This window comes from Thermobia domestica, chromosome 17, assembly GCF_964235325.1.
Source record: "Thermobia domestica chromosome 17, izTheDome1.hap1.1, whole genome shotgun sequence".
Taxonomy (NCBI): Eukaryota; Metazoa; Arthropoda; class Insecta; order Zygentoma; family Lepismatidae; genus Thermobia; species Thermobia domestica.
Window position 1 is genome coordinate 29,112,506 of NC_137470.1, and position 14,273 is coordinate 29,126,778.

The window sequence follows — 14,273 nt, forward strand, 5'->3', positions numbered from 1 at the left end:
TTTAACTTAAGAAATCCTCAGCAATTCTGGAATGTTCTGTGACATATTAGGTGCTGTAAAACTAAAATAATATTTTGTTGACCAATGGTTGTAATAATAAAAATATATTATTTATTTATCCTGAAACATTCTTTTGTTGTTACACAACTCGAAAAGAAGATTTGGGGTTTCCCCAAGCCTCAAACTTTATTGGAAAGAGAAGATCTTAAAGAGAAACAGTATGCCAAGTAGTATCTACTCTAACAGGAAGATTTGCCCTTTGTAACCTTGTTATTGGATAATGACGTAAAACAAAAGCGTAATCCAAGTTCGTTTTTTTTTTTTTTTTTTTTTTTGATCAAAAGATCCAATATAATTCAGGCAAAAATTTTATTGTAGGCCTTTTTATATCTGCAGAACTACGTATAGTGTAGCCAAATCATAACTACCACTTAACTTAGTATGATGTGTTTATTCCTTAAAAAAAGAAAAAATGAAAACTCGATTTAGGGGCCATTCAAAATTTTTGTAACCCTTGATCCAAAAAGTCCAATATATGTCATTCAATCACAAATTTTCTTGTACGTCTTATATCTCGAGAACTTCATACACTACAGCCAAATTCAAACTATCATTTAACTCAGTATGGAGTACTTATTCCGTAGAAAATATGAAAACTCGATTTAGGGCAAGTTCAAAAATTTTGTGACCCCTGACCGAAACCTAATTATTGGCCAAGATCGCAATTTTTCGATCCATTTTTTTTATCATCCCTAAAATGCTTGTTCTAACAATGTTTTAATATTCTTGAAATTCCTTATACATGAATATATAATTCGTTGCCTCATTGCAGACTAATCATATTTCCAAAAAAAAAAAAAAAAAAAGAGCGAGGGAAAGTACAAAATTGCTTCCAGTACTGATGATATTGTTGAATAGTGTTGCCATCGAGCGATATTCATGAAATTCATAGCATATTAGACATTATTCAATGGAAGTGTCTGAATTATTCAGAATGTTTTACAATGGTTACGTACTGCAACCCCATTATGGTAGTCATGTAGTATGATAGTCGGATACGTAAAGTTTATCTTATAAGGTCATCACTAAAATTAAATTAACACGTATGTAACGTTCAAGAGCATTTTGGAAACAACCCCTAATCGAGAGTAATTGAGGTAAAATTATTACTCAAAGCAGTGGTGCCCACGCCCCCCTCATGTCCATGACGCACCCCCCCTCAATTATCTATCTGTAGGTGTTCTTCCATGAAAAAAAATCTTTTCGATTAATTTTTACACCCCCTCAAATATATTTATATAGATTTTACCCCCCCCAAATATTTCAATGACGCAGTTTGCGTCATAGCCCCCCCTTGTGGGCACCCCTGCTCAAAGGATATAATAGAAAGGGTTTTTAATTGCACTGTAAAAACTGTATAGTTGGAATAACCCAGAATTCTGGGTTGAAAAAGTGACAACCACGCCGTATTGTCTTAGAAATCAGAAAATATGGTTATAATAACAATACGAGAAGTCAAAACTAGTAAAAAATAAAAACCTCTGGCATGACCTGGATTCGAACTCACACCGCGCGGCTGTTAAGCGCGTGCGTTATCCACCAGACCAACCGGAATCTTAGTTTAGGCTGTGTGATAACAAGAATTACAGCATACTTTGGAAGCAATTGTTTAGTCACTGAATTTAAAACAAGTCAATTAAAAAAACTAAACCAAACCAAACATCACCCGGAATATTGAATCAATGCCATTAAATGCTAGTTTAGTACAGCAGCTATTTATCAATGTTAACGTATGTTTTGAGAGAAATTGTCTTCACTCTTGGCGAAGTGCACTGCAGTTCACTCAGTACACTTCGCCAAGAGTGAAGACAATTTCTCTCAAAACATACGTTAACATTGATAAATAGCTGCTGTACTAAACTAGCATTTAATGGCATTGATTCAATATTCCGGGTGATGTTTGGTTTGGTTTAGTTTTTTTTAATTGACTTGTTTTAAATTCAGTGACTAAACAATTGCTTCCAAAGTATGCTGTAATTCTTGTTATCACACAGCCTAAACTAAGATTCCGGTTGGTCTGGTGGATAACGTACGCGCTTAGCAGCCGCGCGGTGTGAGTTCGAATCCAGGTCATGCCAGAGGTTTTTATTTTTTACTAGTTTTGACTTCTCGTATTGTTATTATAACCATATTTTCTGATTTCTAAGACAATACGGCGTGGTTTTCACTTTTTCAACCCAGAATTCTGGGTTATTCCAACTATACAGTTTTTACAGTGTGGAGTCACTTAATTTAGGACATATTAACTTGTTTTTTTTTCTTGTTAAATGCAATAATAAAGAGAAACTGAGACAAATTAATATATTATTTATAATGAAGTTTACTTCCCATCAAAATTCTGAAAATTTTATTACCATCCACTCACTGGTATAACGTTTACAAGTAAATGCAGAGAAAACTAGATACATGAAAGTTCGCTGGATCATAATACTTCAAATTACGGATGCGTCAAAGTATCAATTAATACTTTCGATAAAGTGGATACTTTCAAATATGTAGGATCAATATTAGCAGACGAAAATCAAATCCACCAATAAATTAAATGTCGGCTGAAAACAGGAAATTTGTGTTATTATTCAGTTCAAAATATTTTACCGTCACGAATTCTGTGGAGGAATTTGAAGCTTAAAATACGTATCAAACGATAATCATGTCTGTTGTGCTGTATGTTGTGAATCATAGTTTGCTTACTTTAAGAGAAGAAAGCAGATTGAAAGTATTTGAGAATAAAATCCTGTCAGGAATATTCGGACCCAACAGGAACAGGAATGGAGCATTAGGAAAACCTAGGAGCAGATGGGAGGACAACATTAAGATAGATCTCGCAGAAATAGGAATACAGAATAGAAACTGGATCCAGTTGAATAAGGACAGAAGTCAATGGAGAGCTTTTGTGAACGTGGCATTGAACCTCCGGGTTCCATAGAGTTAGTTAGTTCATCCAAGAATTTACAGGCATAAAAGAAAAAAACTAATGGATTAGGATTATTTTTTAGTATAATGGTAGCTAGCCTTCTGGGTCAGGTTTCCAGGGTCTTCGAGTTTTGGGGAATCGATGCTATCAAAAACAAAAAACAAAAAAAAAATAGTATCTGTGATCTGTCCTATCACCCTTTAACTCTCTCTATTTTTTTTTCCGTCAATGTTAATCTCTGTTGATTAATATAAAGTATAAGAAAGTATTTGAATTTCTCATTGTGGGTTTCAGGTAAGACTAATTTTCAAGTGCAAGTGCGAGTGGTTGAGGCTTTCCTGAAGCGTCATTGTGCACCAGTTTTCACAAACTTTGAGGGGCACAATAGCTGGAACAAGCAACTATAAGTACTATACTAGTTATTGGAAACGAAAGCGCAAATTTTTCGTTGTATTGACACAAACTGTCACAAAATCATGATTCAGTTCTTCTTTTCTTAATTATTTTACGGAAGTACCACTAGCATATATTAGAAGCAGAGCTAGTGCATTAGAAAGAAGATGGCCGAAGCTTTTACACTGGAGCTATATAAAGGTCGTTACATAATAAAATACACTCAAACATGTATAGAATTCCCAAGTTTCTTCACTTTAGATGAGGGTTGATTGTGTTTGTGATTTGAATTTCCAGAAGTCTAAGACAGTGTCTAGAAATGCGAGAAACATTATTCTATACTAAGTGATATTTCTGCACTTTGCAATCCCATTAAAACGCACTGTTCTTTATGCATAGAATGGCACGGTGGCTCCGGGGTAGAGTAGTTACCTCTGGTGCGTGAAGCCCTAGTTCGATACCCGGCCAAATATATTTGTGGTGGATAGCATCGTGGCCGTGGGTTTTCCAGGGTACTCCCATTTCCTCCCACATTATCATTCTGCCAATTTTTCCATCATCATTCACTTGCCCTAATCATCCGTCTCCCTTAGCCTAAAGGATATAATCGTGGGATGGTTAAACTGAAATGTTTCATTCTTTATCTAGAGTCATCTACCTTGATGCAGGGCGGATCCAGGGGGAGTGATCGGGGCGATTGCCTCCCTCCCGCAGAAGGGGAAACTTTCTTATTTTATATATATGAATATAAACCTATTCCAGAGTTTGGAGCTCTTAAAAGTAGCTCTAAGTAGCAGTATTACAACCCCCCTCCCTCAGAAGTCCGTCCTGGATCCGCCCTGCCTTGACGTCAATGCTTTCTGCCTGTCTGAGGTTCGTCGGACAAACTCCAGAAAAGAACTGATTTGTGACATATAATTATGGAACTGGAATAATATTGCATTATCTGATTATTATAAATACTTGAAATAAATGTATGAGAAACCAAGAAAGTTACATAATTCTTAGACCAGTACGAACTGCCTCAGTACGTGGAAAATTTTCCAAAAGAATACTGTTATTTTTCCTCCCTAAGGCAATGCTTTATCATGCTCAACAACTGAATACTCATTCCGCACTTTAGAAGCTATGTTCTCTTCATGGAATTGAAGAAAATAAAATCATATACTATTTGGCTTTAAAACTGAAGATAAATGTTAATATTTATGTATTTTATTATTATTATTATTATTATTATTATTATTATTATTATTATTATTATTAATAATAATAATAATAATAATAATAATAATAATAATAAAACATAAATTTAAATTATACAATATGACTAATACGGAGATTCTTGCTAAACTGGATTTACTAGTTCTTGAAGTTCGGTGAAATTTAAGGCAAATCAAATTTATTCATAATATAATACATGTTAGAGTCAATTTAATTGAATATTTATATATCAAAGTTCCTCTGTATAAGTCTAGGGTTTACCGTTCCATATTATGTAATAATCAATTGGTTGGTTCACCAATATTTACTAGTGTTGACAAAATAAATAAAAAATCTCTTAAAATTGATTTCTTTGATCCGAATTTTACATACTCAAAAAACAATATTTGAAATGTTTTATTTAATAAATATACAAAATTCAACCTTGGTATGGTATATTGTCTATTGAAGTGTCATTGTCTTTCTTTTACATACATTGTTTATATTTGTCCATGTGTATTATTAGAAATCTTTTTCTAATTTGTTTATTACGTTCAATATATTTAAATTCTTAATAATACATCCATTTTAATTTAATTTTTATTGAATTGAGTTTATGTTGTAATTTTATTTTATTATTCAGTTTGTATCAAACTTGTGTAAAATTTTTATTTACTTTTTTTGTATTTGGTCGTGACGACTTGATGTATTTTAATTTCTTTTTTTTTTGTTTGTATTTCCCTTGTAATATTTTATTGTATATCATTGTATATATGGCCATGTTGGCTTCGGCTGTGGTCTTTCTCATCTATAATAAATAATAATAATAATTTATTATTATTATTATTATTATTATTATTATTATTATTATTATTATTATTATTATTATTATTATTATTATTATTATTATTATTATTTCGTGAAAACGATCTGACTTTCTTTGAAGTTTAAAAACGTATGTTTACAGAAAGGAATTAGTAGCAAGATAGAAACTGACAACCGTGCAATTCTGTTGTAGTATAAAATCAAAGATTTAAATATTGACACATAATATATGCAGGATTAATCTTTTTTGCATTAATTCATAGTGAGCATTTCAATTTTTTTTTTAAATAAAATGTTTCGTTAATAATGTTTGCTCAACATCTTTCATTAGAAGTGTCCTTCCAAGAGGTCTCACTTCGAGAGCAACTAGAAGGCATGCGGAGACTTTAGAGGAGTGATTTCCAACGTTTTTTATTTGGTGTAACCATCATATACCTTGCATACTTTACGCCACCTCCTTCCTGCTTCGTCAAAAGTCATTTTGATCTGACCACTTCGAGACTTCATATTATTATTATTATTATTATTATTATTATTATTATTATTATTATTATTATTATTATTATTATTATTAAGTGTTCTGACTGTTGAAAGATCCTGAGACTAATGATTTATTTTCTAGGTTTGGGCCGGCAAATATTTCTTCTACGTTTCTCAGTCTTTAGGTTCCTTTTTTAACTCCCAATATTTTCTTCTATTTTTCAAACCTACCATCGATCAGTTGTGTTCTTCTTCACATTCGTCGCTTTCTTTCCATCCGTCCCTCAATGACGGTATGAAAAACACAATTTCTTCGCAAGATGTATCTAAACCAATTGGCCTTTTCACAAAGCATTCTGGTTGAAATTGGAACCATGCCTGTTGTTCTATATGGTTGCGAAACATGGTCGCTTACTCTGAAAGAAGAACATAGACTGAAAATATTTGCCAGCAAGATCCTCACACGAATATTCGGACCCAAGAGGAACGGGAATGGGGAATGGAGGAAACTTCATAACGAGAAACTACATAATTTATACGGTTTCCCAAACATTGTTAGGGTCATCAAGTCTAAGAGGCTTAGGTGGGTAGCTAGGATGGAAGAAAGTAGAAACGTTTTAAAAGTCTTGACTGGAAGACTAATCGGAAAACATGCATTAGGAAGACTTAGGTGCAGATGGGAGGAATATATTAAGATGGATCTCGCAGAGATAGGAATCCAAAGTAGAAACTGGATTCAGTTGGCTAAGGATAGAAGTCAGTGGAGAGCTTTTGTGAACGCGGCATTGAACCTCCGGATTCCGTAAGACATAGTTATGTTTTTTTAGTTATTCTGGTTAAAAGCGCTCTCTTTTCTCCTACCTTCGTTAAAAAAAGTCTCCATTTGTTACTTTCTCAATTCATTTCGTCTTCTCGATCTTATTAGATTTTAGATGCAGTATTCAATTCTCAAAACCTCAATAATAATAATAATAATAATAATAATAATAATAATAATAATAATAATAATAATAATAATAATAATAATAATAATAATCGTCAGCTTAACTCTTGATAATTTTTTGAAGTCCACCCGTATACTAAAATAGCATTTCGTACTCAGTTTCGATGATTTTGTAAATAATCTTAATTAGCATAGGACAATTATCTTTTAATAACGTAAAAGTGTAGAATAGGAATGGGAAATATAAAATGACATAAATGTAGCATCTGTAAATTTTGCTGAAGCAAAACTGTGACTGGTGATTGTAAGTGGTGCTTCATTTATAATTTCAGTTTCTTTGCGTCAGTAATTTTAACTCCGTTTGCTCGTTCTTTACGCTCCCAGGTTGGGAACTACTCCTTCAGAGGGTGTTCGCCTTTTACCTTAAATATAATTAATTACTTTTGACATTTACAGCGGGTCGGAGATCAACGTTAATGAATTTGTTTATTAAGAGTGGATATACCTACAGGAATTTCACACCAGGGGCGGATCCAGGACGGACTTCTGGGGGGGCGGTCGGCGGTAATACTGCTACTTTTAAGAGCTCCAAACTTGTTATGGATGGGTTTATTTATATATAAAATAAGAAAGTTTCCTCTTGTGGGGGGGGGGCGATCGCCCCGATCGCCCCCCTCTGGATCCGCCCCTGTTTCACACATACTTTATCGAACCCTGAGGAGAACTGGGTACTTGGTCCAGATCCCCGTGTTTGCTCGACCTACGACCTCACACACCCATGTTCAAATTTATTGTCGCATGTCTATAAATATGATCTTGTAAAAATATAATTTGATAACGAATTCGCCTTGTATTTCTTATAATGTTAATATGTGTATAATTAGCAAAGACATGTATGTGGCAAATTTCATGTCAAAAGAGCAGTAAATAAGAAAAATAAAGCGAAAGTAAAACTTTCTTGTCCATTTAGCAACATTTTGTTTCCCTCATTATAATTTTCGTATTTATAATTCTTTTCCTGTGAAATTTACTACAAATATACCTTTCCCGATTATGCCTACAGTATCAGCATTAAAGGTACCCTGCAAAACCATTAACAAATTATATTCTTACAAGAAGGCAGTTACAGATATGAGACAATCATTTAGGATATGAGTGTGCATCGTATTTTAGCCATAGGTTTCGTTCTTTGTACAGTACAATATGTTTATGCCATTATTATTTGCGAAATATTTAAACCTCTTTCTCCTTTAGAATTCATATTTAATAAATTTGAAATGATAAAATACATGTTGTCTCAATGTTAGCAGTTTGAAAGTTCGTTGCAAATGGTTGACCTGTTTTTCCGTGAAAATGAGACTGATAGTTTCGAAGTTCTTTTTTTTTTTTTTTTTTTTTTTGCATCAAGAGAAAAAGAACATAAATTACTCTCTTATTTTGTTAAAATTGGAATTTTCGGAAACACTGTGACATAATCCTCCTCGTTTTGAATAAGGAGTTTATATACCAAGTTGCATATCCCTAACATAGATATCTTATTATAACAACTGCAAAGACTGCTCATTTTCTTCCCGCTTTTCCTTTTTTTTTTTTTTTTTTTTTAACAAGGTAAGCTATCCAACTCCTCGGCGGGTATCCCATTGAAACTTGTACAAGGGGAAGGACATGTTGAAAGATGAAACTATGCTTACTCTTACGATTCGCAACGTCGTCCAACCGGAAGTAGAATGGTCGTTCCCCATAGCCCCTGAAAGTTATGTACTCTGGTCATACACGCCAGAATGTGATACACTGGAACCTGTTTCTCACAAAGAAAAATATTGAAAAATCAAGACGATAACAGTAGTTGGTTATTGGGATCTCTAGTACGTCATTGATGCGAATCGATATAAAATGGAACACGATACATGATCGTAAGTTTCAAACGAACACGATTACCCGGAAAAGAAAAGGGACACACTGAAACCACAAAGCAAAAATTTATATTATTATTATTATTATTAGTAGTAGTAGTAGTAGTAGTAATAGTAGTAGTAGTAACCTTTGAAACCTTTGAGTTTTACGTCCCGCGGTTATGCCGGTTAGGCTAAAGGAGACGGTGATGATGAGCAATGAATGAAATGGTGCAATGAAAAAAATGGGAGGAAACGGGAGAACCGCGAGGAAACCCACGCATACGGTGTTTGTCCACCACAAAGTTTACTTGGCGGGGGCTGGGGTCGAACCCGGGAACACTCTACCACTGAGCCACGGCGGCCCAGTAGTGGTAGTATTATGTTTAGTATTATTAATATGTTCAGTATGATGAATAAAAATAATAAGAAGAAGAAGACAAGAAATAATCTATATTGTTGAGCCCGTTAAGTAACGAAGGACTTCGGCCCATCTTGAGTGTCCTCAAGCACTGCTATAAATGTTTAAAATCCACAAATAACCATACCCTAGCAGGGATTCGAAGTCGAGACCCTTGAGTCGCTGGCTTGACGCCTCAAGCAATACGAACATGAGGTCTGCAATAAGACGAAGAAGACGACCAAGAAATAATAATAATAATAATAATAATAATAATAATAATAATAATAATAATAATAATAATAATAATAATAATAATAATAATCTTATATCAGTGGTTCTGAACCTAATTCCGATAACGACCCCCATATTATCACATTCTCTTGCCAGAGACCCTTTTATAATTGATGGCTTGTAATAAGCTTGTGTCGGATTTTTAATATATTTATTACGAAGCTCTTAGTGTATAAATTTATTTCTATAACAGTAGGATCCATTTCTTGTATATAGTGGATGCAGTAACTTCCGAATGGATTAAAACCAAATTTGGTCAGTTCATTCATATTACAAATATGTAATCCAATCCGTCATACTGTTTCAAAATGGACGCCGTTTGAAACTTTTAAAACTTCATAACTCCCTTAATTTTGGGTCATATGATATAAAAATAAAGTGAATTTGCATTCTTCTGGTATTTCGTTACGCAATTCTCATTAGTTTCATATTGTACCTCTCTCATTTAAGTTGATTTTTAACCATCTCTGCACCTGTTGAAAATGTTTAGTAGACCATTTTTTTTGTTCTTGACAGTATATATACACATATGTAAAAATTGTCTATCAGAACAAAATTCAAAATAATAATTATCTAAATTATGTTCCGGAATTAGATTCTAATTATATTTCTCTCTTCGCTTATCTTAGCGACCTCCATTTTGACAAAACCCTATCCTATACTATTTCTTCCTGCAAGCCTCGTGTTCGTGTGGGTTCACGTGTCAAACCAGCGACTCAAGGGCTGCGAATTCGAATCTCGGTTGGGATAAGATTGTGTGTGCATTCTAAACCCTTTATATCAGTGCTAGAGGACACACAAGACGGGCCAAAATCCTTCGTTACTTAACGGGGTCATCAATACATTGGTTTCCTTCTTCTCATTATTATTATTATTATTATTATTATTATTATTATTATTATTATTATTATTATTATTATTATTATTATTATTATTATCACTCACCATACTGCTTATATTAATAATAATGATCATACTACTACTACTACTATTACTACTGCTAATAATAGTCATACTAATAACAATTATAATAATCATAGAAATACATTTTTGAGTTGTGGTGTTAGCGTGTCCCTTTTCTCTACCGAGTAAACGTGTTCGTTTGGAACTAACCCATATTTCCATCTTTTAATATGTCCTTCCACTTGTGCAAGTTCCAATGCGATACTTGTCGAGGAGTTGGATAGCTTCCCTTGTAAAGGAAACATGAATAGTGCTTAAACAACTTATTTAAATAATTTAAATCAAAAGCATAAGTACCAAATTTCATGTCCCTTAACTTAAGAGATTTCGACATATGGTCATTTCGTTACAAAAATTGCAACTCCACCCTCTCACCTTCCCGCATGTTCTATTTTCTTTATTGGAGAGATATAAAATCATGCTGAAACACATCTTTAATTATTTTAACACTTGGACGCTCAGGATTTTCAAACATGTGTAGAACACGTTGCAAATATTTCACATGATACGTACATAAAACTTTGAGAGATGTAGTACGTCGCAGAAAAAAAAACGCATGCCTCTATCTCATATCATTTACACGCTACGGGTGACTGTAACGATAGCACGAGTTTGTAAACGGTGTCTTCCTGTTGTGCCTAATTCCTGTTCTGCCTAATGAACCTCCAGCGCTCTGAAAATCAGTTTTTATCTAATCTTATCTTTAGGCGGAACACTAATTCCTCTTCTGTATAATTCCCTTTCTGCTTCATCTTCGTCAAAAGGGGTACAATATTTAAATTTAAGAGGAATGTAATACTGATTATTTTCCCGACAATTATTGTTCATTTAAGGACATCTTGATTTTCTTATATCATTTCAGCTTCTCTGAAATTAAAGCAGCAATCATAGATGATCATTATTTTACTATGAATATATTGTAAGGATTTTCATATTATGACAAAGGCACGTCTCAATTTAACACGTGCTATTGCTTATAAATAACTTAGTAAACAGCAAGCCGACACGGAGGATACCGAGGAACGCCGAAAGCAGACGAACCTTATGGAAGGACCCGAGGAGGATAAATAAAAGGAACAACACCGAGGGACCCAGCACTAGTTGTTTAATTAACTAAATTATTTATACCACCCAGCGGTTGCACTAAATTAGGCGTACACTTTTTTTTTTTTTTTTTGAGGTTGTAATAAATTAGTGATTTTTTTCACAACCAAGCCTTGCAAAGTTGCCTTAAGCTAAAAAGACTATCCTTCCAAACTCAACAAACCAGCAGGTGCCTTGGACGCTGACTTAAGAAAAGAGGCACCGTGCAAAACACCTAATTTCATCTACTTAAACATTAACAAAAAACAACATTATACTCTTTATAATCAAAAACATTTATACGTATCAAATTTTATAACAAATTAGTAAAAAAAAATAAATTTCGGTCTATCATTAACTCTACCAAAATCATAGGGGGCGTGGTGGCTCAGTGGTAGAGCGTTCACCTCCGGAGCTTGGAGTCCCTGGTTCGATCCTAGCTCGCGCCGTGTGGACTTTGTGGTGGACAAACACCGTGCTCCTGGGCTTTCTCGGGGTTCTCCCGTTTCTTCCCACTTACTTCATTCCACCATTTCATTCATTTCTTATCATCACCGTCTCCTTAGGCTAACCGGCATAACCGTGGGACGTAAAACTTAAAGATTTCATTTCAGATTTTTCTACCAAAATCATTACATGGTGATAGGCACCGGAGTTTTGTACTAACAAAAAAAAACAATATTATACTCTTTATAAACGAAAACATTTATATTTATCAAATTTTATAATAAATTAGTAAAAAAAACTAAATCTCAATCCATCATTAACTCTACCGAAATCATTACAATATGTACACGATATCTGTTCGCCGTCTACGACTTCAAAGAGAAGATTTCATCCTTCTGGTTGCGAGTATGCAACTAATTGAACAGTAACATAGCTAAAGACATATAACTGCCCTCGCGAAAACGTGGATTGGCTCTCTCTCATGACATGAAAAATTCAAATTTAGTTCAAATGTATTTCAAAGATTCAGCTTCAACAAATAAGCCTATTGCAGAACGTTCCTGAGAAACCAACTTACAGACTGAATCACAGGAAGGAGAGGGTCTTGAGAGTGCCCCTGGAAATCCTGACTTTTGTGTAAATTTAGGCCAATTTTAGGGGAAAATTACAAATTTTAATATAATTTATCCTCATATTAAAATTGGATCCTCCCAAAATAAATTCCTGCGCATGTGCCTACCTTATAGGAATTCTGGTCAAGAAAATCTGAATTTCAGTTTCCTTAGAATCAAAAAATTTAGAATTCAAAATTGTATGCAATTTCCTTTAACAAAGTAATTATATAATTAAATAAGTATTTGTACAAATATTGCTTAACCTCTTTTTATTTTTTTTTATTATGTCCTCATATTCGCCAGTAATTCGTTCCATTTGAATTGCACGTGAAATTTCTCTCTTAGAAGAGCATTTAATAATGTCTATAATGAGAGGTGCGAAGCATCTAAATTCGACTCGAATTCCCGAAGCGCGTACATTTTTTTCTTTTTCCAAATGTCAACAAAGTCTTACTTCTTGCTTCTGATTTGACACTTCCACTAATACATGTTATACATAAGAATGCTTGTATTAAGTTTTTACTAAAATTTTCCAGCTTCTATTTGTACACTCCGCATCAAAAATTGCAGTTGGTTGCAAATTCAGTAGTGTTCATTGAACGTACTCATCCGAAATACATTATAATAAACTAAGTAGATAGCATAGGTCATACCTTAAATTCCAGACTATTAATGCAAACTGAACAAAAACAAATAAATAAATAAAATTAAAACAAAAAGAAAGAAAAATGAATGAGTGTTATTTTACTGCTAAATTTCTGTCATAAAGAGCCTATATTAAAAGTCCAAACTGTATCATAATTATCCCTTTTAGGATTTTTGGTAACTTTTGTTACCATGGCATAGTATCGCTTAGGCCGCTTATTTAGGTTATATAACAGGTATTTAAGTAAGCTTTTTTAATTAGTCAAGCCAGGGATAGACTAAAGAATACCTCAGATGCGTTTTGGAACCGGATGGTCAATTTGGTGGCGCTAAGTGGGAGCGGAGAAGTATGACTTTATTATTTTTTCTTACGACAAATTTCAAAACTTTTTCGGGCCTTTAATTTTCACGATATCAGATTGGAATTTTGCATACAGATTGTATATACCTTCGGGTATTTCTAATTGTTTTTAGATCCGTACGTAAAATCGGATCTGGGCACGAAGGGCGTAAGTGTTGCGATGGAGTGGCTTTTTCTCAGAAAAAAAATCCGGTTTTCCCCGATTTCTCCGGTTTTGGCATATGATACGTACATGCGAGTGATGCTGTTGGAAAGGTATTTTTATGTTAAAGAAAATAACATTTAAACGAAGATCCTAGGCCAAATAGTAATGACGGAGTAAATTTTTATAGTATGTATATGTATATATGTGTTTATATATAGAGAGACTAAATTCAGATTTCAACATTTTTTTTCCGCCCTTTGTTTTCAAGATACATGCATGAAAGTTTGCACACGTATTATGTATATAACAATGTATTTCCAGAAAAAAATCAGATCCCCACATCAACCCAGGGCTAGGCCAGAGAAGCAACATATTTTGGTTGGATTATCAATAATACTTCCGGGATTTTCCCTAATTTACCGCTTCAGGTGTATGATATGGATATGCAACTGACACCGTTAGAAAATGGCGTTTGGTCCATGATTCTAGGTAGATAGAATGACGTAGTACATGTTTGAAGTATTTTTTTTTTACATATATGTATATACATATGTGAAGAAATGGGTCACCTTCATACTTTCAAAAATTTCTCCCCTCAGTTTTCAAGATACAAG